The sequence below is a fragment of the Eleutherodactylus coqui genome, chromosome 7, assembly GCF_035609145.1.
Source record: "Eleutherodactylus coqui strain aEleCoq1 chromosome 7, aEleCoq1.hap1, whole genome shotgun sequence".
Taxonomy (NCBI): Eukaryota; Metazoa; Chordata; class Amphibia; order Anura; family Eleutherodactylidae; genus Eleutherodactylus; species Eleutherodactylus coqui.
Genome location: NC_089843.1, coordinates 102,349,676 through 102,374,140, shown reverse-complemented (window position 1 = coordinate 102,374,140; position 24,465 = coordinate 102,349,676). Strand labels below are relative to the sequence as shown.

At 41.0% G+C, this 24,465-nt stretch overlaps 1 protein-coding gene across 5 annotated transcripts in view; it reads left to right on the top strand.

The window, feature by feature from the left end:
• TENM3 (teneurin transmembrane protein 3) overlaps positions 1-24,465 on the top strand; it is a 550,183-nt gene that overhangs the window by 33,232 nt on the left and 492,486 nt on the right. The window contains exon 1 of one of the 5 annotated variants that reach the window (XM_066573503.1): positions 7,990-8,301. The exons of the other annotated variants lie outside the window; for them this stretch is intronic. The gene's annotated coding sequence lies outside the window, so the exon portion shown is untranslated. Of the gene's footprint in view, positions 1-7,989; positions 8,302-24,465 lie in introns of those variants that run through there. 5 annotated transcript variants of the gene reach the window in all.

Genomic DNA, 24,465 nt, shown 5'->3' with positions numbered 1-24,465 from the left:
TGTCTTTTCCCTTTCTTTAGTAATCAGACTTTGCCTGGCTACCTAATATCTGAAACTAACTAGACTTGAGAGGAAACTTGTTTTTCCCCATTTTAGTGAAGGTTCTTTGATGTTTTATGCCCTTATCGGAGATACATCAGGCAATCTAGAGCCTCTCCGCATATGGTAACGCAGAACGCTCAGCATTTTCTGTTGACCACAAATGCAGAGGGAGAACATACACAGAGTGATACATTGTAAGAATGGCATATAGAAAGTTAGGTTACAGCAGAATGGCTTTCTTTGTAAATGGAAGCATTTCTATAATTACATGGGAATCGAATTTGGGAATTCTATTGATTATCTCTAGTATAATAGAGATAAGTGAATTGATTCATTATGTTCGAGTTTAATGGCAAATTTCCATTTCCATTGTAAGCACTTATAGGCAGCGACTTATTTGCTTTTCTCTCGCTGTTCGTTCATTTGCTGTGATTACTTGTCATTTTATTTGTTTCGCTGCAGAATATGTTGGCACTACATACACAGTATTATCCATAGTATTATTGTTCTTTCTCACACTTGACTTTTTAACAGCCACATTGTATATAAATGTGCAGTAGGTAAAGACACTGCAAAATCTGCCATGGTATTGCAGCTCGCTTTTTACATCTTTCCCACTACCCTGTTTCCCTGAAAATAAGACATAGCATGATTTTCCAGAATTTTTGAGGATGCAAAATGATTTTTCAGGCTTTTTGAGGATGCTTGAAATATAAGCCCTATTCTAAAATTAAGCCCTGCTAACAGTTAATTAAAAAGTCAATTTAAATAGTGTCCAGGCAGCTATACATGTAAAAAAATTAAACCTTTTTGAACAAAAATAAATATAAGACACTGTCTTATTTTCGGGGAAACACGGTAGTTGTTAGCTAGTCAGGGTGAGCTGTGTAATATAACATTCTCCTCTATACTTAATCCAGGACTTTAAGTTCTGCCGCCTACAACTTGCACAGTGAGAGACTGAGACACAGAATAAGGCCTCGTTCACATAGACCATTTTGCACGACTAAGTTAGATGCACTAAAAAATTGTGACTAATAGAACCAATGGTTTCCTATGGATTGGTTCAGATGAATGATTTTAAGCCGCACAAAAAAAACGAAAAATCACACCTAAAAAGATAGGACATCAGCGACCGAACTCAGCGACTGAAATTCACTGCTGCGTGAAAAAATCTTTTGGCAGAAAATCACAAAAGCTTGAAAAAAGGGAGAGGGAGTCAATTTAGCTGCTGTATTTAAGTCACTAGGAGGATTTCTAATGACCGAGGGAATTCCGAACAGCAGCGCCTTTTTTTTGGTAACACGAAGCTCCTGATCGTGTGAATACGCGGTTTAAACGCTAATGAGGCTTAGACTTGATCACAGAAAATTGTACATTCATGTGATTTACAAGTGAGTTAGGCGCAATTTTTTTGCACGGCTAACTTTTGCACGATTTTGACACCCATGTGACTGAGCCCTAAGGGTTCATGCAGGCGGATAGGGGTCTGTATTTTAAATACACAGTTAGGGCTTATTCCGACATGTGTATATGCACTGAGCTCCCGCCCCCTCTCCGCCACTCACCACTGTTTGCAATGGGAGGGCCGAGACAGGGGCAGAGCTAAGTTCTGCCCGCCCCGTTCCCTCCCATTGCAAACAGTAGTGAGGGTTGGAGAGGGGGTTCGGAGTTTAGTGCACTGCTCCCGGGCCGGCCCGCCTCTTCTCACTGCAGAGAGAGACAGCGTATATCGGCCAGGCATGAAAACCCTTCCGATATACGCTCGTCGGAATAAGCTCTAAAATTCATAAGCAACATGATTATTTTGCGCTCAGTTAGATGGGTGTTTTTTTGCGCGCATTTTCTTGCACAAAATGCATGCGGAAAAAAATTTGCATGACCGAGGCGTGCGTTACGCTGAAAAGAACGCACAGTGCGGCGTGTTCTAAAGAACACAATTGCAGGCAATGGCAAGTCCAACGTTTTTTAGAAAATTCTTTGCGAACACAGAATGCAGACAGCCGCGTTTTAATATACACAGACTTTTTTGTGCATTTAAAAACCGAACATGTGACCGCTGCCATTGAAAAGCATTGGTTCTAATACATGCAAATCGCATGCAGAAAACATGCGCAGCAAACAAACGCCCGTCTGACTGAGCCCTTACTCCATATTTTAAACCCCTGATGCCTCCTTCACATGACTGTATGCGTTTTTATGTTCGCCCACATGCAGCGTATAATCTCATGAATGAAGATTTGACCCGATCGAGCGCTGATCTTTATTCATGTATTTAAAGCCATTCACACGGGGTGCAGCTGCGTGAATGTAAAAAAGCACACAGAATCGATGGAAACCAACGATCGCTATAAAATGCTCAAAATGACAATTAATACTAAATTAGGGCAAGCTGTCTTTTTTCCCAAATGTTTTGCACACAGGGTAACTCCCTCCCCCTCCCTTTTTTCCGGCTGCCATAGAAGTCTATAGGAGTTTGCCGCGCGTCTTCCCGGAAAATAGATCAAGATCTATCTTTTCCAGTGCCGTATAAAAAAGGCGACCAAAAACGGTCACGTAGGTCCTATTTTTCACATTAATTAAAGCACCGCAAAAAAAAACGTTTGTCTGTATGAACCCATTGGAATCCAACGCTTCGCATGGTCGCGTTTTATGTGCGATTCTTTTACACGCCTGCATAAATACGGTCATCTGAATAAGCCTTAAGCCACCAATGGGTGTATTATGTCTCAAAATAGGACATGCTGCGGTTTTTTTCACTACATAATGCGCACATTGAGTACAATTTGCGTGCTGTGCGCACAGCACATCCAGCCCATATATTCACTGACACTATCCAGACTTTCTCCCCTTCACACAGACTCCACAACATTGACACAACTTGAATTTTAAGCTCTTGCGTAATGGGAATATCCTAGTATGATGACAGGTGTGATAATTACAGGCGCAGTCAATTAGGTAGACTAAGTTGCGTACAGTCAAGATATCCTCCAGGCACAATCTGAAACGTTGCTTCAGAGTTATATGTGCGTGCTTATCTGCAACGCTTCAATCAACATTTAGTAATAAGCCTTTGTTATTATTAGTAGTCGTTGTATTCTCTTCTGTCATCAAGACCATCTGAACAACATCCCTCCCAAATATCCTGTCTTCTGTTTGGATCCTTCAACTTCTTCATGATATCATCATCATACCTGTGATTGTATCCATCCATCTTGTCAGACGATACAATGCGCTGCATTAGAGCGAAGTGTGGTAGTTGGCAAAAAGAAAGTAAATGGGATCTGTATCTTTATATGGGACTAAAGCTATGATGGTTTGATGCACAGGGTTTTTTTTCTTTGGGGGGGGGGGGGTGTCACCATTTCTGTGGCACCTTTTCACTGCAGTTTTTTGAGTCAAAGCCAAGAAGGAGAAGTATAAGTCCTTCTGTCATATTTCTCATGTCTTCTGAAACCACTTTTGGCTTTGGCTCAAAAAAGTGCATGAAAAAGTGCAACAAAAACTATGACAAAAAAGAACTAACAGTTTGAAGCCATGCTAATACCTACTAGGTTATTGTTACTTCAGTTGTTACATTGTAGCCCAAATACTAAATAGCACAGCGGCACAACCAAAAAACCCTTCAAAGCTAACTTTTTGGCTGCCTGGCCACGGGTGTTTTTGCATTGCGTTCCCTGCTGCAATAATCCGGCCACGGGGAACACAGTGAAAGCTTTCCATAGCGTTGTTATGGAAAGCGCAGCCCCCCTGTCCACGAGCGGAGAATCGTAGCGATTCTCTGCTCGCGGATGGCAAATCGCAGCATACTGCGAATTGCTGCAATTCTCAGTGGTGAGCCTAACTGTCGGATAGGTCCACTGCAGAGATCCGTAAGCTGGCTCCTGCTCCCTGGCGGTCGCTGCCGCCGCGGGATATCGCGATGCCTGTGGACTGGCAGCCTTAGGGTGTATGCACACAGTCAATTTTTTCATCTGATATTCGGAAATAAAAAATAGGTCTGAAATTGCACACCAATAGGACCCAATCATTTGAATGGGTTCATTCACACCAGCAATTTTTCACGAGGACCAATAGTCCGAGTTAGAAAAATCATAGCATGTCCTATTCTTGTTCGATTCTCGGACGACATTAGGACTTGTAATGTGCCATGTCCCACAGAGATGGGGTGTCCATGTGTTGCCTGATGTAAGTTGCACCAGAGACTCTCAGCTGTGTGTCCGTGTGCATACAGCCTTAGGGCAAGGTCACATGAGCATAATTTCATCATGTATTAAATGGTGACTGGAGTCAAATTAAAGTCCATTGATTTTGATTGACCCACTCATGCTAGCGCTTTCTTTATTGCGTACAACACGTGCACAAAAAAGAATGCAGCATGTTTTATTTTACCACGTATTACACGCGATCAAGCCCTATCGTTCTGTATGGGCGCATTATAAATGCTGTACATACGCCTTTACACATTACAGCGAGTGTGAGATACTCCGTCATGCGCAGTACAATATCGCTGCGCTACGCTGCGATATGCCTGCACACCAACTGCTCACACAGCGGTAAATCACTGCCTTATAAACGTAGTGTTTTACACATACACTCGTGTGAGCCCACTCTTAGGGCTTATACATATGAGCATATATCAGCTGCCGTTTTCACGGTTGACTGCTATATGCTACGATCTGATGCATTGGATTGCGGTGCATCAGATCACACAGGCAGGCAGGAAAGATAGTCCTGGAACTATCTTCCTGGCTGGACTACGGACGCTGCCATAGACTCCTATAGGAGCTAATGACAGCAGGCGGAGAAGGGAGGTAGGAGGGAGTTTAGCAGCATCACTGCTAGAGTCCCTCTCCCTACTCTCCTCCTCTCTCCTCCCCTCCAGCTGTTTGTAATCGAAGGGGCTGGCGTGGGGGCAGAGCGTACATCGGCCAGCCGAGAAAATGCCGACAGATATACGGTCGTATGAATAAGTCCTTATTGTTATCAATTAACACCAAAGTAATCTAAATTGCATTCACATAACCATGTTATCAGATGGCAAAATAAACCTTGCGGTTCCAGTGATATCAAATACTGTAGATGCAAATTTCAATATCCACTTACTTAATAGCAGAAACCAATAATAAAGGGCACCATATGGACTAAAATATAATAATCACAAGAAACACCCCAGAGAATGGGCTTACCACTCACGATTCTGACGCATCATTCCATGAGACTGGTGGTTAGCAAAGGGGAATCAAAAGAAGGCTGCATTTACACTGCCGAGTGCAATGTAGGTCAGTGGGAAACTGACAGTTTCACCTGCAATGTCACAGTGATTTTATTGCACGTATGATGCATTTTTTTTAGATAAAACGCCTGATTTGCATCAGATTTACATACATTTTTTATGTGCATTTTTTGTGTTTTTATTGCATATTTTTCACTTCTGTGAAAGAAATTGCATGTGGGTCCAGTAGTAACATAAACACATCACACTTTATGCAAATCCCATGGCATGTCAATATGATACGTTTTTTCACACTTCCATAGAAAGTAATGGGTGACGCTTGTGGTAGAAAAATAGGAGATCCTGCATTTTTTTTTGTCATCTCAGGCAACTGGCCCAAGAAAAAAAATTGCTTATATATTAACCCATTAATATCAATTAGTTATTTTCCTGTGTGAGTTCTATCCATTTCAAAATCAGACAGAACGCGTGCAGGAAAATCACCCATGTAAATCCAGCCTTAGGGCTCACTCACATGGGCGTATTGTCACTATGTATTAGGGCTCCTTCACACTGGCACATGTGTTTTTGCGTGCTGGCAATCTTTTTATGCCATGCACAAGGTTTTTTGCGTATTGGTGCATTTTAGTGTACCTTTTGCGCTCGCGGGGCATGTTCATTTGCGCGAAGCAGATGAGCATGTCCTGCTTTAAATGGCTATTTAGCCTAATGAGTTCCAGATGTGTTCTTTTATTTTTTTACTGAATTGCGCAGACTTCTATGGGGATCATTGGTGAGCAAATGTGCACAAAAGTACAGCAGGTCTTTTTTTTTTTGAGCGTATAAAAAAAGCACATGCAAAAAAAGGAAATGCGATTGAACCCATTGAAATCAATGGGTCATGTTCTCTGCGTATTGCACACGCAAATTTTGAGCACGAGCGAAGAAGCCCGTATGCACATATTTTATTGCATGTAATATGTGGTGCAAATAGCCCTTTAATTTCGATTGGGACACTCACGCCTATCTTTTTTTACGCGCATGAAAAACAATGCAGCATGTCTTATTTTGGTGTGTAATATGCAGCAATGTAGGCTATGGAGATTTAACATAGGCAGCTAATACATGTTACATGCATATTTACTGTTCACTGCGCATTAGGGCTTAAACACATGAGCGTGAATTCCTCCCCTCATACAGCCGTGATAATCACGGTCGTATAATGGGATAAAACTACCACTGATCTCCATAGGAATTCATTGGTTTCGTTTTCACTGCGGTGATTTGTACGGATGAGAAAATATAGGACCTGTCTTATCTTCCCAGCACATAGTGAACAGATTGTGCGGTGAAGATCGGGCAGCTGCGTTTTAAAAATCCTGCGCCCTGGCGCGGTGTTTGAACAGACGGCGAGGGAGTAGAAATCTCCCTCGTTCAGGCACAACTACACTCCGTACTGCCCAGCGTAGTTGGGCCCACTGCAATGTGTTTTCAGCCTAACATGCGTGACAATATGCCCGGGTGGGTGAGCCCTTAGGGCTCCTTCACACGGGCGTATTTTTCATCAGTATTTTGCGAGCCAAAACCAGGAGCGGGTCCAAAATGCGTAAAAAAAATACAAATCTTTCCATCAAACTTTCTCTCTGTACGTTCCACTTTTGGTTTTGGCTTTCAAAATACTGATAAAAAAACCCGCCATGTGAAGGAGCCCTTAGGCCTACGGCATACTAGCACTTTTTTCATCTGTGTGTAATCCGTTTTAAAAAATGGACAGCAGCTTACAATCTCATATTAGTCTATGGTGCAACACACACTGCCAACTGCAGACCCAGACTGTGTAAAAACCTCATCACATGCACTATTCTGATCCATTTTATGGACGAGACTCACCCATTGAAGTTAATGGGGAGAGAATAAAATGGACAGCACACAGATGCCATCCGTGCGCTTTCCAATTTTTTTTAAAAGATGCAGAAAAATAGATTTGGGCTTGTTTCAGATTTTCTTTTTTCAAACATGAAAAACTATCAGAATAGCATACAGAGAAAAAAAAAAACGGACACACGGACCGAATACAGAGGCCACATGGAGCTGCACACATATGAAGAAAATGTTATTTTTTTGTGGACGTAACACAGATTCTTTTTTTTACCTAACACTTATAGCCATCCTGCCCCTAGATACTGCCTACTACTCACTGCCTACAAGTAGGGCAACTGTCCTGACAAGTACGCCCCCCTTCTCAGTGGCTAACCCTCCAACTGTCCACTAGCTTACTCTGGATGCTGTATATCACATCCGCATTCCTTGCAGCCCAAATACTAAAAGCATCAAAGTCATATCTGCTACATGTTTATTCCAATGCAAGAAATAAATGTAAATATGTTGAGAAACAAAGAGTAAAAATGTAACAATTGTGAACTGCTCATTTACTAACATAAAGGAGAGAGAGAAAGAAGGAGAGAAAGAGAGAGAGAGAAAGCAACAGCAACCCTGAGCAGACTCATCCAGCTCAGCACTGTTCTTGCTGGAGGGCTTCTAGTCAGTAAGTGTCACCTCTGACAGGTGGGCACTACCAGCCTAGGTAAATACCCGAAGCATTGTGTTGTGCTAGTAAGAGTTAAAGGCAGCCTGGCTCTGCCCCCTCCTCCTGCCTGGGTGTAAACAGAGAAGTCTCAGCCTATCATGTCTGATTGCTGCTCAGTGCTTGAAGAGAAAGCCAGACTCTGTAACGTGATACATTATAGACTGGTTCAACTAGCACAGGCTGAGCTCTGCCACTCACATACACACAAGCGAGCAGGACCAGCAACAGGGAAGCTGCCCCTAATACCCGCCTGGTGAGCCTGAAGCACTGGCACAGCCGAGCAGCAGTGCCCCACAAGAAGTGGGCATCTCCATCCTCCCCACTCTGTACCTTGCTTGGTGTATGCTGCTGGAATGGGAGGAGGCTCTGTGTGCTAGAATCTCTACACAAGCACCATTAGCATCTGAAATGAGGTGGCTTTTTAACCCTTGAGGAAGCAAAGAGAAGACACACAGAGGTAAAGGACTTTATACCCTTCTTTCTTGGCTCAGCATGCAATGCCGGAGAATAGCACTAGGCTACTTGCTCCTGCTAAAGGCTAGAAGAGCATTGTATGGGGGTGCTTTAATTTTGGACCTTAACTGCCCTTTCACACGTTCTTTGTTTCCGCCTGAATCTAGAATACTCTGTAGTGCCTTATGTACCTAACAATACTAGTAAGACTGCTTGAAGGAAAGGTCCAAGGAGCATGCTTTATCAGGCAGGCAGGGCTTGAACTGTACTGCAGTCCTATGTGGTGAAGCTCATGTGTTCTCACTGTTTAATTTACCTTATAATATCTCCCCCAGAAGCCTGCTAAGCGAGGTCCCAGACAGATGAGGGCACTGACTTGCTAATGGGAGAGGGCAGGCGCAGGTAATGTAGCAGGATAAAGCATTGCTGTGACAGGAGTGAGGGAATAAATAGTGCTTATTGTTTGCCCATTCCCCCAGCTTGTTGCAGTGTGTGTCTAATTGACAGTGTGTGCAGAACATGGCAATGCCACAAAGTAATTTTGGGTTCTTGGAGGCTTCCATCTAATCAGATGCATTGCCCTAAGATTGTGCAGTTTGAAGATTTTGATCCCATCTCAGTGGAGTGGAAATACTTTCTGTAATTGAAAGCAGATTCACGTCTGCAGTTGTGCGAGCCAAGATTTTCATTCTTAAAATAAACCTTTTGTTCCTCTAAACTTTAAAATGATTCCTTGAAGCCTGGCAGAGAGTTGTGTTTGACAATTATTCATTTAGTGTGATAAATTGTATCTAAATACAGCGGGAGTTAGATCAACATTATGCTGTCTGCTTGCTTTAACAAATCTTTGGCTTTCTGTACGGCGAGTCTGGGCGTATATTTTATCTGAGATATTGTACGCTTCCTCTAGGCAGTCAATGGGTATATATTCCATAGACAGAGCCGGAGATATACCTGTCAGGCTATAGCTCTAGACCTCAGATAGCATGTTGAATGCATTGCTCTTCCCATCGCTTCCTCTTCTATTATTTGGTTAAACTATGTCGAGCTGGGTTTCCAACTTCACAGATTATGGCATTTGATTCACAGTGATGGTATTTATGTTCCCTTTTCATCTGCTCTTTATTAACTCTGCATCCCCCCATGGACAAAAAAAATCCGATGCAGGCATTTTAAATTCCAGTTTGAATGCATGGGTATGATTCCTGCAGACAAAGACTTAAGTGATTCGCTCCAAGTGTATGTTGTGAACAATAGGGTTCCCGTGAAGGACAAGAAGCGGCCAGGGAGAAACCGGCAGCATTTCCATTTCCAAAAGTTTATCTTATTTATTTGCCATTATAGATCTCGCATTTCCTGCTCTGATGCACGGGTTATGCCCAAGCATCAAGGCGAAATGAGCCCATAAAGCACTTACTCTAGGTAGAAACCTTTTATGCAATGGCTGCTGTGTGTTAATAGGAGGAACCCAGTTATATATTTTACTGGCAGGTTCTAATGTTGTTCCTCTTTAATAATGCATGGTTGTGTGTGTGTGTGTGTTCAGACTCTCCCAGCAGCCTGTGTGCAGTTTCTTGGCAGTGAAAGAGTTAGCACCTGCACCGTCTGAGAGAGTCTAAAGGTATAGCACATTGTATAAATTAATAAAGTGTTTGGCCTTTTTATTGGGGTAACTGGCATGTACCCCGGTATTTTTTAGGTTTGTGGTCTGTGCTTCCTGAGAGTGAAATTGATGAATGCCTCTCAGAGATGGTGCGGATCTGCAGAATGATTTAACTGGACCTGCTTGGGTTTCTGGTAGTCTTGGAAGGCTGTTCATTTGTAACCTAGCATTCCTTCTGGGGATTCAGTACTAAACAGAGGGAAAATAGTCTTCAGTGTATGATTAAAATACCTGGGAACATCTGATATTCTGCATAGGGTGCCTGATGAAGTGTGACCTGACGTGTATAGTGATTTATTTTGCTGCACGTTACCCTGTGACTCAAGCATCTATAAGGCATTCATAGCTAGGGGGATCCTACGTTGCATCGGCTGCCAATATCTTGCAGGCTCCCTTCTGCAGTAAAGGGGCCGATGAAACTTTTTTTCCAGGTTACTTGATTGCTCTTCCTGCCAGGCCTGTGTTCAGCACAGCTGTGACTTGTTGGTTCCTGCAGAGGTGATCACATTGCAAAATCAAATCTTTCATTCTAAACAAAAAAATTTTGATTTGGGTGGAACCGAAATGAAGTAAGGCCAAACCTGTCGTAGCTCAGGGCGTCTGGCAATTCAAGTGCTGCTTACTTGACACTTATGATGACCTTACCAAGTGCAGTTTTATATGTCGTGTTTATTAAATATTACATAGTTGTCTCATTTATGTACTGACGGGCAGACTGGACATGTTTGACAACTAGGTGTATGACCGTTCTGCAATCGACGGTTTTGGAACCCTACATGATCTAAGTTTCTAGGAAGCTTCTTGTCATAACTTTTAACTTTTGATCATCACTATCCATCAGTATTTACGACACCCTTTATATTTCAGACATAGCAGTCCTGCCTTTGGTTGAGGTAGTTGTCAAGGTAAATACAAAGAACCTTATAACTCTTGATCACTTAGAGGACTGTCTGGATTACTGTCGGTTCTTTAGTCTTCAGGAAGTGGCGAGAGCCCAAAACTTCTATCGGACATGTATTATATGTCTGATAAAGCAAAGCTGTTTGGGGATTATGCTCATTGGGTCACGTTAAAGCCGTCACACTATAAGTATGCTCCATACGGATAACGCTGCATACATATCGACTCCTGAGGATCCAACACATTTTTGCATCCATTTGTATCTGCACTTATAGTTGAGGCCAAGCTATACCAATCTATACTGCTCAATCTTCCCGCTTAAATCCGGCTAATGATAGCTTACCACCATGTTAGACATACAGCATATGTCAGGAGAATTTCCTAGGGTATGTCAAATGTTGATCCCAAGCATGGTGTGAACTCGGCGGTAATGGTGTTACCTCTGCAGTTTATTACAACCAGGCCGGTTACATTAAGTTGAGTTCTCCATTTACCGACTGCAACATTATCCAGTTGAGCTTCGAATGTCTACGCTACTATGCGATTTTTACAGCTTTTACTTTTCACTTTAAATATGCTGTAAGGGGGAGGAAAAAAGTGGCCTCCAACATCCCTTTTAAATCTCAGTCCTGGCGTGACAGGCAACGTTAAGATTAGACCCTGGATTGATGTGTAAGACATTAGCACTATGTAAGATACTGTGTTCTAGGCTTTTACTCATGGTTCACTACACATTCCTGTCTGGCAGTCTTCACACAATATAGTGTAACCCTAATGACACAAAATGTTATGTATTATAATAAAAAAGAAAACCTTTCGGTTCTCCAGACACAATTCGTATCTTATTAAAGCTGTCAGGTACATTTTTTTATTTTTTTGTGCCATGTCGGTTCACAGCTCTGCCAATCTTTTCTTCCGCTTCTGTTTCATATGGAAACATGTGCAGCAGTTTTGTGACTTAAAACTTTCCTTGAATAGACCCCTTTCAGAGAGAATTGCAGCTACCTGAATACTGAGATCCTTGTGATAATTAATACTCTTAGATGGATTAAAATCCTATGTTCCAGGTATTCTTTCTATTAAAAGGTCCACTAGAGAAGCGTTGCTAAGCACCTGCCACTGCTGCCTGTAACTTAAGTGACCCAGTGAATGCATTTACACTGTGCCACTGCTAAAGTGCATTGGAAAAAAAAAGAGTCACAATGCTTCCTGGGAAGGAAAAAAAATGCTATTTTTCATTGTTATTGCCAATTATAGAACTAAGCTTTGGAGAAGAATCCCATTCATTCTAAATATCCCCATCCTTTTTTAACTATTTTAGCCCCCTCTGGTGGGGATAGCTGTAAATAAATTGATGAATTACTAAGGCAAAATACAAACCTGATGAGAAATTAAATGCAGGGAATGCAATAAATGTGTATACTTACAACACTAAATCTGGCCTTGCTTTTCGTGAACTGCCTTTCCTTTCCCCTAGGGGCATTGATTTGTGCAGCAGTTTCCCTTCTTCTCTCAGGCACTGAAATGAGTTGTAGTTGCCTTAACACATGGTTATTTTTGTTGATAGATTCTTTAATCATTTGCAGCTAATTCTTCCAGCCCGGCCTGTCGCACATGTGGGAGAATTTTTAACATGCTTGCAGAAATGTCACATTTGACTAATGGCAATTAAATAGGCATCGGCAACAATTTTATTGTGAGCTGAGTTTTCTTGCCTTTTTCTTTTCCTCGCTTTCTAAGAATTTGTGCTTGCTTCCGAAAAGGCTCATATGAAACAACAATTTAATGTTTAATATACTTCCTAAGTAATACATTGCAGGAAAGGCACTTGATGATTCACCAATTAAAATGTGCTTGGCTTTTGATTAATCCTCGTCACGGTTAAATTCTACCAGTCTTTCCGATTTACTAGGAAACCTTAGACTTAAATGTCTAATTTTCTATGCAACTTTGTGTTTGCGTTCTGAATAGTTTTTGAATATATTGTTTACAAATAACAAGAATATTCAACTGAACTTGTTTCCCTGAAAATAAGACATACCCTGAAAATAAGACATAGCATGATTTTCCAGAATTTTTGAGGATGCAAAATGATTTTTCAGGATGCTTGAAATATAAGCCCTACTCCAAAATTAAGCCCTGCTAACAGTTAATTAAAAAAGTCAATTTAAATAGTGTCCAGGCAGCTATACATGTAAAAAAGTTAAACCTTTTTGAACGAAAATTAATATAAGACACCGTCTTATTTTCGGGGAAACACGGTATATAGTTAATTATAAACACAGTACTGTGCAAAAGTTTTAGGCAGGTGTGAAAACAAAATGCTGCAAAGTAAATAAATTGTTACAAACATCTCGGCGAACTCATCGCAGATCTTCTGTGGATGTAGACTTGCTCAAATCCTTCTGCCTCTTTGTGTAATCCCGTATAGACTCAATGATGTTGGGATCGGGGGTGTATGAGTGGTATATCATCACTTCCAGGACTCCTTGTTCTTCTTTACACTGAAGATAGTTTTTAATGACCTTTCATGTTTAGAGTTGTTGTCCGGCAGCAGAATAAGTTCAAGGTCTATCGGTCTATTTTCAGTTTTGAAAAAAAATATCATACTTTGCTGCATTTTTTTTCCCACACCTCCTTAAAACTTTTACACAGGACTGTATTATTTCTATTCCAATGTATGCATTCAATGTATTGCATTCCTATAGAGTCTAGCAAATTGATGTCCCTGTAATAGTCATTATATGATTAATATGTTGGCATACTATACACATACCTAAATGATAAAATACAGGTGAAGCCGTCTCGCATGTGGCATAATAGAGTGTGTCTTGACATGAACCAGATTTCTTCAGACTCTGAGGGTATTTTCAAGGTGCTTATCTACAGGCTTTAGGTTTGGGTTGGGGATGCTATGTTTAGTGAAACCAAGTCATTTAAAATCCTACCTCTCTACCCCGGCTCGGATTTAGCACACGTGCTTGCGGCAAATCTCTGTAGGTGAGAACCCACCTGAAAATCGGGATTAGGAAACTGCTAACACTGTCCAAATGTTACAGGATATCCACCTTTCCAGTACTATGCTCAATATAGATATACAATGTCTACTTTCTCTACAAATAATAGACAGGGAAGGCTTGCAGGATGAAAAGTTTAAAACAGTTTTCCTAAAGACTTTTTTCTTCTCGTTTTGGATCAGCCAAAAACAACAAGCTCAGACGTTCGCTAATGCAGTAGAAGCACATTCCTCTGTGTGTAAAAGTTGCCAGAAAATCAGAGTCAGGGAAGGAGGCCATGGCTTGAACGACTCCTCTGAGAGACCTAAGAAACAACTTTTGTTTTCTCTTTGACACTGTTGATTCTTTAGTTTTTGTAAAATGTTTGATTGGGCTTAGGAAAAAAAAAAGTTCATAATCCAGTATAAAAATATAGAATCCGCGGCACTTCTATACTCTATGAGTCGGTATGATACAATAGTAATCTGAAGTTTGAAGAGCAAGAATTGTTGCTTGTTTAGCTTTATGGAAACTATGCTGTAACAAGGATTGTAACCATTTATATGCTACAATTATTATTATTTTTTTTCTTTTTTAGTTATTATTTCCAGATCTGCCACAAATTTACCTCTCTAGTGTCTCTCTTTTAAGAGGGTTCATCTCTCTTGACCCTCTTCGCTCCTAGAATCTTGCTGAAGGTATCCATGCCCGATGCACCCAACATATGCTAAACAAATGTCTAGGGTGGTATGAATTGGCATAGTTTTTTTTTTTCTTTGTTACTCTATGGGAAATGTCTTTCATATACAAATGGCTACAATAAAAGAGTCTACTCTGTGGGATACTTTTTTATACTGGCTGACGTATGCCTGTACAGTGGCATATGTTGGAGATTTCCATCAGATGTATATATGTAAGTACTTCCGAGGAAAGACATGAAGTATGTACTGGGAGGTATTTTAAGGGAGCCTGGAGTGTTTGGTTTCCTTAGTTTGATTTGCATGGTTGGCATTGGCACAAGATGTGATGTGCCGCTATATGCAGAAATGTGTTGTCTGAACTCTGTGGAGCAAGGAAAATAAACAAATGTCTGACAGCTGAAGCCTGCTGTAACATTCTAATGACAATGGCTTCTTGTGAAGAAGTTGATGTAGCCTTTGTCTGCAGTGACATTCAAACTCTGGAACAAGCGATCTTTAGGGGACTGCACCAAGATATCAGCACTCAACGGTGACATCCCAGCTAGACCTGTCCACTCTGCCAGTCTCAAGTGCTTTCATCAGTTGTCTCTTCAGAAAGGGAAAAAAAAAGTTGAGTGAATCTATTACCTGAGTGACCTCAAGTTATTTATCTGAAAATAACAATATAATATACAGTATGGCAGGTCAGTCGGTTCGGGCTGTGGCAGAGCATAGATAACGTTTGACGTGACTTTATTTCCAGTCTCGCTGTTTAGTCAAATTCTTCTGTAGGGGATTTCTATTATTATTTAAAGTAGAAAACAGGATTATTTCATGGCTTTATTTTTCTTCTATGTGGAAATTAAATTATACTTGCAAGGGTCTTATCATTGGATCTATCATGATAACAAAGTATCAAAAGGTACATGGGCAAACTATAGGCCGAAACATTGCTCAAACCAGTGATTTCAAGCAAAAATTGGCCACTGTCATTGCTGGACTCGGCAGGGAACTAAGCAAGAAATCGCTCATTAGTTTTTGTTTCAGCTTCTCTGCCTGATAGTTCTCTCATATAAAGTACCCTAAAGCTGAAAAAGACACATGTCCATCCATTTCAGATGGTTATCTTGCAGTGTTGATCCAGAAGAAGGCAACAAAATGCATGAATTTAAATTTTTCCCATTTCAGGGAAAAAAAATTCTTTCCGACTCAAAATTTGGCATTCACAATACCACCCTTCCTGAAGTAATTAGTGAAAATGGCATGTGACATCACTGTAATTATCTGATATGTCATATCAGAACTTTTCCAGTGCTACTAAACTTGTTTCAAGAGGTCAACTATTATGGCACAATGGCTGTATTATAGGCAGAGGATCGGCTTCAGCATTAGCCAAATTTGAGCAGACCTGAGAGGACATTAAGTGGGTCCAAGGCAAGCTGGATAAGTAAGGTTTAGGCCTGTCAAGAGGAGGGTGGGATAGACAAGGGCCATGGGTTAGTATAAGGACCAGGAGCCAACATAAGAAGCAACAGAAAATGGAGCAGACCCTACGTAAGGCACATTTGGTTTTGCAAGAAGGTAATATCAGTATTCAGCATAAGCCTATCATACAGACACAGTATTACATTTTGCAACTTATGGAAGATAAGTAGCGCAAAAGAGATCCTTAGGCTTGAGAATGTGAAGTAACCCTCTTCAGTTAGAGAGGAAGTGAACATCCCGAGAAAGGAATTTAATTTTATATTGATATTTGAAATCTGACACTAGTGAGATGATAGAATCTGCAACAATACTGATAATGTCAGGGAAGAGACTAAAGCCTGGAAAGGGAAATCATTCTGAACCATCAACATGGTTAGTAAAAGGACATATTGTCCCACTAGTGACCCAGTCCGTCTCTAACAAGACATTTAAGAAGGAACTTTTATTGGTTTCAATAGAGATTGAACAAAAGTTAGTTTTTATACAGAACTAGATCAGTCCTGGGATTAATGTACTCACTTATATAGAGCATATATATTCTGCAGTACTATACAGAGATTATCATCAATTACCTTGGGCCTATAATCTAAATTCATCTATTAGTACGTTTTAGCAGTGTGGGAGGAAACCTATGCAGCACATACAAACATTACTCGTGATGAGATTTGAACCAAGGACTTCAATGCTGCATGGTAACAGTGCTAACCACTGAGCCACCGTATTGCCCAATATGTAATTTTAACAGCAATAATGATTTATGTTGGCTATACACATCATAAGTAAGTGAACCAGACTTGAGAATTTTGTCAGGACTGGCAAGGATAATCTTCCAACAATGGAACAGAAGGATGAGGCATGTTGGATATAAACATGTCTGACCCTCTTAGTTCCTGTCGGAAATATAGTAGGTTTGCCAGAGAAGTTGCAGTAGCTTATTTCTCCCTCCTCATTGAAAACACATACATGCTCAGCTCAGAGATGTCTATGGAAGAGGTATTTGTTGACTTACAGCCATCTCATGCAGATGAGTAACATCGTGATAGAATACATCCAGTAACACTATATAGATACAGTGCTGGCCTTAGATTAGATGATACATTGTGCAGAATTCTTTTTTGCACCCCTTACCTGCATTAAAAGACAATATATATTGCAAGGATAGGTAGTCTACCTGTATCTTGCTTATTCAGAAAGCAGCAAGACAGCACTGTACACACACCAGAACAGCTCAATGAATAAATACATCAGAACCAAGCTCCTGACAAAAATACAGCCCCAGAACCAAGCCTAGCAAATAAATACAGCCCCAGAACCAAGCTCAAAAAATGAATACAGCAGCAGAACTAGTATGGGTGCTTTTGGGATTTCAGGCGCACATCAGTACAGTAGAGGTTGAGAGACCGTGTCGGGAAGAAGGGGGTTCATACAATAGCACAAGATGCTGTTGTATGGAAGAAGAAGATTATCTGACCGGATGGACCTAAGAGGGGTGATCGTCCCCAGCATTTATCTGCCTGGTGCCCCCTCTACAAGCTGTTTGCTAGGGCCCTGTGCGACTGCATGGGTCGCGCACCAAGGTCAGCTATGTATAAATATTATCCTTCTATATGTACATACCTTGCAGGTCTCAGTGGATCTATAGCTGATAGACTGTGCCAGGTCTTAATATTACCGGACGGTTTTCTTACATCTAATAATATATGTGCTTTTAGGTCACTTATAACAAGAATTATGTGTCTGGGCCATGATAACTGAAAATGAAATCAAGCTATCTAGGTGGAATTAGGGCCTCAGACAGTGAGTACATTTCACAGTCTGGGGGAAGTAATTCAGTCAAGGCAGATACAGACAATCTGATAGGAAACCTATCAGACTAATATACAATACATTCCAGTCTAGTAGCACATTATCATCCCATGTTTATGTTTTATCTTCTTCCTTCAATTCCCAGATCTCTGGGCCATCCTGCTCTGCTCTTCTGTCTGTGAAGGGTGATGTGCACCAGAAGCAGAGCACAGACCAGAGCTGTTACATGAGTCCCCAAGCTACAGACATATAAAGTATAGCAATGGTCAGGCTCAATCATGAAAGGAGATACTCTGGGATGTGTAACAGGGGATCTTCTTCTTCTGTAACCAATCCAGCTTTGCACTGCAAAGCTCTATAATAAACATGTCTATAGTGTACCCCATATACTACAGAGAACCTGGAGGTAGAGATTCACCATTTTTGAATACAGATGCAACAAAACAATTGGAACATTTACTTTGCTACATTATGATTCAACTTTAACAAACTTATATTAAAGCAATTGTCCCACTTCTATCTGTTTGCCTGCGGGAAGCAGACAGCTCTAGGAGTCGGCCCAGGTTGGTACTGCAGATTGAGTCCCATTCACTTTAAGGGCTCAGACAGACAACCGTTTTTTTAAACCCATGTTAGGTGCGTTTGCGTTTCGCATCTATTAGAACCCATGCTTTTCAATGAAAGCGGTCACATATGCGTTTATTGCATGCGAATAAAACTCGCACCTGTAAAAAATAGGGCAGCGATTCGCCAAACACGCACATAAAATTGGCACGAAAAGTGCGGTGCCATCGCTATCCTCTGCTGCGGCTGTAACAGCTGCAGTAGGGGATTACTTGGGTGTGAAACCCATGGATGCTGTCATTCAATGGCTTAGAGCTGCCTGTGATTGGTCCCTGGGCTCAGCCAATCAGAGGCAGTGCTTTCTGGAGGTGGGGATTTCAATCCCCGGCCACCAGAAGACAGAAAAACACTTCAGGAGACGGAGCGAAAAGCCGGTCAGCGCTTCTGGGTGAGTTCACAATTTTTTTTTCTTTTTCTACAGCTAAGGATGATTTTTCAGGGAAGGGCTTATATTTCAAGCCCTTCTCTGAAAATCTCTACAGGGCTTGCCGTCATCCCATTGCTTTCAGGAGCATTCAGACAATAAAGCAGAGCAGCTGTTTTAGGACAGCCAGCGGTGTTTCCCATTCACAGACCACAGGCTTGTTATAGCTTGCAAGTTTTTAGTGATTTACATTGTAGTGGAGGAGAAATGCTAATTCCTTACAGCCCTAAATCTGTATTATTTAAAGACAGGCTGTCCTCAGAGTTAGCATATTTCAAGGAGATTGTTTTTCATCCAATTACCTTCTTTATTGGTGCCCCAAAAAGTAATTCAATACTGTTCTATGCTACTACGTAGCAATGGACATGTTTGGATATTGAAGACTGTGTTGTTTTCAATCAGGAATACATATATTTTAATTGTCAATGAAGCTGGTATTTTGGCATGTTACTGAGAGTAAGATCCTCTACACAAGGGAGAGGATTTATGGTGGCTCGTTTTCCCTTCTGTTATAGAATTTTAATAATTTCCTCCCCTGGTATCTTGCAGTGTCTGCCTCAATTATTTACTAGATCTTAGCCATTGCATTTACTGATGTACAGATAAATGTGTTTACAGCCCACAGCTACATCTTGAACTATATAAAGTCCATAGAACTGCCCGGAAAGCCTGCTGTGGGCAACACAACTCCCGTATTAATTTCGTAGACCATAATCGCATCTTGGAATCATAGGGTTGTTTTATTTGTATTTATTTCATTTTTATTCTTCTATGCTTAATAAAAGTAGAAGTAAGATCTTAATCCGTGTGCGGCCCATAGGAAGATGCAGCAGAATGAGGATTTCCATGATTTCACATACTAATGTGATGTTTACTTATTAAAATGATGGATTTTCATTGATAGAACCTTCATTTGTAGATTATGGAATTGTCTTAATAGTAACATCTAATGTCCATTTCCAAAGTAATACATTTCTTGAAAAGTTGTTGAGTCCAAATGCGCAATCTGCAATATCCCCACCAACGCAACTTTATATACAGTCTTCAGTACTACTATCATCTTTGTTGATTGGGGCAACCATTGGACCAACTCAGACATCTGTCCCCAGGTGCAATTGCAACCTCTGTACCATAAATACTTACTTACTACCCTGAAAATGTATACAGTGATGTCACTAAAGACGAAGAATTCCATAATTATGTCACAGAACAGGGAGGGTGCAGGTAATGATATCCCACCAAATAACACACACACAATATAGTCACAGTACAGGGATCAGATACATAGTGATGTCACCTTACAGGGATAGTAAATATAGTGATGTCACAACACATGGATACTAATGTCACAGCAAAGTGATGTCAAAGAAGGGGAAGAAAAATACATAATGTACCAGTATATGGATAATAAACCCTGTGAAATCACAGTGATGTCACAGAACAGGGATAATAAATATGGTGATGCTCAACGCTAAGAATTACAGTGACACATGATAGCAATAATTTAATACGGCATCATAAATCAATTTATTCACAGGGGAAGCACTAAGGCGCAGGTGCAACTGAAACCTCTAGACTCCTGAGTTTTGTACATATATCCTGTTCGTGTGCTGTTCATTTCACAGGCAGCACACTGACCCGTTATAGCCAGTTAGGCTATTCACAAGAGCACTTTTTTATGTGGACCATCAAAAAAGATGTCTTATTCTGGCCCGTATCATGGACAAAAGTAGGACATGCAATGTCTGCTGCCCCCGCTTGCCTAGACAGCACATGGATATGTGTCTGTGCTGTGCAGTCCGGTGCAAGTTGCACACGAGATTCTTTGGCGCAACTCACATACGCCCATCTGAATGGGTCCTAAGAGTGGGAAATAAAACTTCCCATGTCTGCTCTCCCTGGTGTTAATTATGGACTATGTTTTCTAAAACAATCTAAGAACTACAATAAGCTTCAGTCTGTGGATATGGAATAGATGTCTGATAATTGTATTCTACTGATGACACCAAGACAAAGTGTGGGGCCATATTTTTTGGAATGCCCAATTGTGTGGCTATAGGGATCCTGTCACGTTATAGCCAGGACACTGTCAAGTCTCTGGCAGCACACCTATCCTACTGTGGGTTCTATCCTTGAAAGTGCTGCAGAATAAATTGGCACCATACAAATATTATTATTATCCTGACTAACTAGGGTTAATATCTCCTGTGCTTACTAGTTAAGGTTAATTATTCCTGCAGCTGTTAGCTGAGGTAATGCTGCTGATTGACAGCTCTGTCAGCCCATCACCTTCTCACTTTCCCCTGTATAATCCAGCTCTTCCTGGCTGGGAGATACTGGTTATTTTTCAGTGTTCCTGATCAAGTAAGCTTGCTCAGTTCTCCTGTCTGTCTGGCTCCTGTGTTCTGGTTTGCCCCCCCTATGTCTGTTTGTCTTGGATTCTCTGTTCTGGTCTTTTATTTATTGTCAGTGTTTGTTTGTCCCTTGTTTACTGTACTCTGGTTCCCCTCTGATCTTGGACCTGTCCTTGTGGAAGTAGTGTGGTTGTCCTTTTCGGGACGGGTGCTCCGCTGCAAGGTGGGTTCTATCGGGAGCAGTTTAGAGTGCCCCGCTCTAATCGCTACCTCTTGTTTCTGTCTGCCCCTGCGTCTAGCCACCTGTGTAGAAAGCAAACATGTCACACCTGACTGTTCCAGTACCAAGTCATCCCAGGGTTTTGTTAGCAGTCCAGAACAAACGTACCAGATACAGTAGTATCTGGGTCCTGGTGCTCAAGGTGACTCCACATAAGAGGACACCAGTATTAAAAATGTTTTTTAGAAGGCTGTCATATAGTTTGTGTGTTACTGAAGGCCTGAATTTTCAAGCTACTCCTTTTCGACCGGCTGAACTGTTGATACATCAATGATCAACAGAAAATCAAGGACTGAAGTGATGTGTAAAGGCTGCAAAATTACAGGAGTCTGAATTCTTTTTTTTTCCATTGTTAGAATCAATTCTCCTTTTGTAAATGAGGGAACGGGAGGGAACCAGTTGTGAATATGGTGAGGGGCCGTGAACCATTTCTGAATATAGATTTGTACCTCCTGATGCCTACACTCTGCCATCGCTGCCCACTTTGTATGAAGTAGATATAAAAGAAAAACATTGCTTTCCCTGCACTCTGGTGTTGCATAGCAGATCAATAGATGCTTTCAGAGAGTTTAATATGACAGTGATTACTTTATTTTCAGAGAATTGAATATAGATCTGTACAATGATTTTATTTCCTGGCTCTCGTAGCTGTAAGAGGTGGGGATATGGTTTTTTTGTGTGTTTTTGATTTATTTATTTTTTTCTATTTGCACATTTTTTATTCTGTAGACTTCTTTTTTTTTTTCATTTTCACATGATTTTAGTATTGCTCCATTCAGACCATAACAGCAACATAAGGAGAAGCTGTTCCATGTGAGAGAACATCTTGTGTCAGCGTAGTATAGATTGGTGCAGTAGGCTTGTTGTTTTCTAGTGTAGTATATCTACTTGAGCACCAAATGGGTTATTTCTAGACTGGTTTAGTGTCTATCAAGGGAGATGGAAATTGTAGCCTGAAACCTTTTCTACATAGCTAACTTTAAATAAAGCAGAGATGTTGCGTTTAACAAAGCTCACATTGTTAACCTCATGTAATTATTAAACACTTGTTTAATTTTACTCATCACTTCCAAAACCAGAAGTGCAGGAGCGAGAAGACAGCTGGTTAATCTCTAAAAAGTTTCGATTCCCGTGATAGCAGGGGGCAATACGTCTTCTTAATTAAGTAAATCTTTGTTTAGGGAACTGCTTAAAGGCCAGAATTCTTAAACAGGGCTATTTGGATTTGTGATAAGGTCGATGTCAGACACCACTAAGCAGTTTAAAGCATCCCTTCTGTGTCTATATGAACAGCACATCGTGCGGCCTAAATGCGAATATAAATAAATCTATACTGCGTGAGAGAGTCTGTCGAGGGATATGGAGGGCTTCATCTATAAACATCTAAAAGACCCTTTAACTTCACACCTCAAAGTCAAAAGATGTAGCCAGCTCAATCTAATGTTTAACTCTTTGGGGATGCCACTCTGAGGCAAGATAAGGCATTTACCTGCAGAGTTCTATAAAATCCGAATATGATTCCCAATATCATGATGAGTTGTGTAAATGATAAACGATTAGGATGTGTTATAACAAGTTTGTTCATGTAGGATTTTGCTAATTACTGTGCCCTTAAGAATGGACAGGAATGGAGGGGCAGTAAGTTTGAGTGGCAGTTAGGAAGTAGTTTAGAGATCCAGATGGGTGTGGCTGGATAGAGTCTCTCCTTTGAGCAGTGTTAAGTGCCGATTGGTCCTATGGTTTTGAGTCTCCCTACCTCAATGAAGAGATGGCAAGTGCTGTCCATGAGAATGGAGAAACCCAGTTATACTGGACTTTCCAATAACAAGTAGAGTGAGTGCCTCGGCTCCTCCATTCTTGATCCTGTGGAAACACCCCGTAAAAATGGGATGGAGACATTAAGACCCCATACAAAGAGGAAAGGGAGACCCTAAAAGAGACACTGTTGTTGGTTTCCTGTTAACAGAGAAATAAAGCAGCTTTCTGGGCCTACTTTGGTACTTTGGAAAAACATCCCCAGTGATTGAACCTGCAAAGGGGAGCGAAGTGGTATATTCGCATTGCTCTGGGAGTCTGAGCCTATAATCACCATTTCCCATGGCCCACTACAGCTGCATAAACTCTAATTAGACAATGAGTAGAATTTCTATACTATTGCAATGAGGACATAGGTGGCAAATGTAGACCAATGGGTTGGGTCAAGTTGGCCACATGCCTGACAGGCTAAAGATCCACTACCTTGTTGGTATCACATAAAGGCAATATGAACCATCTACAAATATACGCTAAACAACCACAATAACCAATCACAATATTGGGTCAACTTGATCCACTGGATTCTAGTTAAAAGAAGAACATAAGGTACTATCGGTGGGCAAGCACAATTTCCATTACTGGATATTAAAGGTTAGCTGCTCCAGTTCAGTGGGTTGACAGGGCAATTGTACATAGAAAACATTCAGTGCTTTGCTGCTGCTAAAGATAAGCCTGTTGGTCAAAGGGTAACTACATTGGCCTCGCCTGATCTAACCTTAGAAGGTGCCAGAAACTGCAGTTCTTTCCAGGGCCAATAACTGCCCGATATAATGTAACTACTTTGTACGTATTGTACTATATAAACTGTTTAGCTGTAATTCAGAATTGTATAAGTGCAATAAATGTGCTCAACTAGTAATATATTTCAATTTCATCCTGTCTTCTTACGGAGCAAAGAAAGGCAATAAAGGTATCACTTCTGTACTACTTTTATCTCTTTTCTACAACATGTTATTTAACATGACATATATTTATCTGGCTAATGTGGTGCCACGCTATTTTTGCAGTACATAAAAGACTGACACTTGGATTTTGATCTAAGGGTGGCCATGCATATTAAATGTGGATCAGCCAAACCTGCAGATTTTGGTGGGCCTGAGCAATCATCTAACACGTATGCAGGCTCCCGTATCTACCATAA